This window comes from Asterias rubens, chromosome 6, assembly GCF_902459465.1.
Source record: "Asterias rubens chromosome 6, eAstRub1.3, whole genome shotgun sequence".
NCBI classification, from domain to species: Eukaryota; Metazoa; Echinodermata; class Asteroidea; order Forcipulatida; family Asteriidae; genus Asterias; species Asterias rubens.
The window spans coordinates 14,475,601-14,478,990 of NC_047067.1; positions in this window are offsets into that span (position 1 = coordinate 14,475,601).

The window sequence follows — 3,390 nt, forward strand, 5'->3', positions numbered from 1 at the left end:
AACCGTGCAATTTCGAGGCATATTGTGTGGATCATTGTGTTCTACTTTTACAACATCTTTCTAGCCATATGCATTTTATAACAAACGGTTAAAAACGCTTTTCAAAGACCAACGCGACCAATCCAAGGCAACGTGTTCCTATTTTGTACTGATGGATTATAATACTTTATGCATGATAAGTTCTACTTGGTGTACTGAGCGTTTACGTACATGTAATTGTCAGGTTCGTTCTCTAATCAACATCCTTAAAGTAGTAGACTCGAACAATGAACTCTTCCACTCATGGAAACATCACTTTAATTAAACAGTCGAAATATACACTTTATCTGATGGAATGACTAGCGCTACGAAGGCTTTCCTTTAATTGGATTTCCTATAAGCCACTTCATTATCTTTACGATCTGCCTTTTTATTTTAATGATGTTTGTTGAAACAATGATTTGGATGGTCGTTTTTTTGGTTTTTGTTTCATGGCAGCTGTGTGGGCCCAAGGCTGTCTGGAAATATGTATTTGTTTTCTTGTTATAATTTATTTTCTTATGTGTATCTATAGTCTTCATAAATTATTAAGCACGGTCGGCAGAAATAAATGCAAACAATTATAATGAAAGTTTTTTTTTGTCAAAAGGAACATCTGGTAAGATATTTTACAGGAAAATTATAGAAATGACATTTGTCTGAATAGTTTAAATCGGAAATCCTACTTATTATAGAGCTGATACCAAAACAAATCATGCAAAACATAATTTATGCTTCAAATAATGTCATAAAAAATAGAGGATGTATTATTTGAACACGATCACCCCAAAATCAATTTGGGTCAAATACATAAATGCAACTTAACGTTGCAATTCTGTTGCCTCAATTTAAAAAAAGCTCGTCACATATTAAACAAAATTTTAAAAACGTGCATAACGTAAACAATTATTTGTTGTTTTTACGTCAACACGTAATTACATCACCATGTAATTACGTGTTGACGTGACATATGAATAATCTGAAGTGTGAGTATGTTCCCTTAAAAATGATTGAGCATAAAAAAAACCAATAAGAAAACATTACTATTCTTACATTACGTAATTACGTCACCAAGTAATTACGCCACACACTTATTTACATCACAACAGATTGTGCACAGGACACATGAGATAAAATTTAGTGCGAGTATGTTCCCTTTAAAATTGAGCAGGGAAAAATTACAATGAGAAAACATTGCTATTCTTACATTACGTAATTACGTCTCGCCAAGTAAGTACGCCACCGCGTACTTACGTGACCAATTAATTACGTCAATACATATCAGGTTGGTAGTGTGATGTGCACAGGACATAATATGATAATCTGATGAGCGAGTTTGTTCCCTTTAAAATTAAGCAGGAACAAATTACAATGAGAAAACATTACTCTTCTTACATTACGTAACTACGCCAACACGTAATTACGTGACCACGTAATAACGTCGCAACAGATTGTGCACAGGACATATGAGGTAATATGTAGTGCGAGTTTGTTCCCTTTAAAATTGAGCTGGAAAAATTACAATGAGAAAATTCCAAATCTTTGATGTATAACATCTCCCGACTCTGTCAATCCGCTCACATCTTGTTATACGCGTTTTGAGTTCTTAGATCTACATTCGACATTCGAGTTCTTATAGGATGATTGAATTAGTAGATTGAGGGCTAATGAGATTATGTACGATCAGCATGAATAAGGAACAAGGTTATTCCCGCAAAGTGAAAACGTAAGGGGTTCAAGATTCAATGTCGATGCTTGATCAAGTTTAAAGGAGATGTCTCGACGACACTTATTAGCATTGTAATGATACCAAGGAACACTCAAATGTGTTTTGCATTGTAACATGTTAGGCCCGAGGATGTAAAGAAGACGTTAAAACGGCTTGGTATTTTTTTTGTATGACACAAAGCACAAACGTCCACAGATTTACATTAAACTTACACGGTTTGAAGATGAGGATAGTAGAAAGCTTCCCTTAAACTATAACTTACTTGGGTGTTGTAGTTTTTGAGAAATTAGTAAAAACAATGTCACGAAAATAACTGGAGGTACTAGTAAAAATGTACGTTTTACATGATAACATAATTTTCGTTTTGATCTGTGGACACTGTTTTGTTTTACAAAAAGTACACAAACCCCTGAACTCCATGTTTTTGTTGACGTCGTCTGAAATATTTAAGTATACTGGTTGAATATTTCTGCTACGTTGAATATTTGTATTATAGCTACAACCATAGCATCATCACGAGTTCAACATCAACCACTTGCCTTTCCTATATACAATGTTTATTATTATGTTGTCAATGTTGCTACGTTGAATATTTGTATTATAGCTACAACCATAGCATCATCACGAGTTCAACATCAACCACTTGCCTTTCCTATACAATGTTTATTATTATGTTGTCAATGTTGCTTTTGTTGCTATTAATTCATTTAATTTATTGCTTCTCACAATACAATGTTCTAGTCTTCTACTCTTACTGTGTATTACATTTTTGTCAATGTTGCTTTTGTGGATACCAATTCAATTAATTTTTTGCTTCCTTAAAAGCAATTTTATAGTCTTCAACTCTTACTATGTCCTTTTTCTTGTTCGTACTTTATATATTAGTCGTGTCATGGACATACCGTATCTCTCATGAATTAAACCAAAATATTTACATAAAAGATACACAAATCCTCTCGCACCGAGGAACAGCTTTATAAAAAGTCTCAACTGCAATGAAATGAACATCATCGAATCTATGAATTCCCGATCGTACAGGCGAATAAGTTCCACACGCATAGACATGAATAGAATGCAATTTTAATATATTAATTTAATTCCTTGGGATTTGTACACGGCAGGCAGCAGTTTGCTGACCGTCGTATCAAGTTTGTTTTTGCACGGTTAATTTAAATGAATAATTCATCTGAGGATATCGGGTGGACTCAGATTGAACTCTGCCTTGAGGTCAGGATCCACATTAATATAAGAAGATGGAGACCATATACTTAAAGGCAGTGGACACTATTGGTAATTACTCAAAATAACTATTAGCATAAAACTTTACTTGGTAACGAGTAATGGGGAGAGGATGATAGTATAAAACAATGTGAGACACGGCTCCCTCTGAAGTGACGTATTTTTCGAGAAAGAAGTAATTTTCCACAAATTTGATTTCGAGACCTCAGATTTAGAACTGTGTTTCTCGAAATCAAGCATCTGAAAGCACACAACTTCGTGTGACAAGGGTGTTTTTCTTTTCTTTCATAGTTATCTTGCAACTTCGACGACCAATTGAGCTCAAATGTTCACAGGTTTGTTATTTCATGCATACGTTGAGATACAGCAAGTGAGAAGACTGGTCTTTGACAATTACCAATATT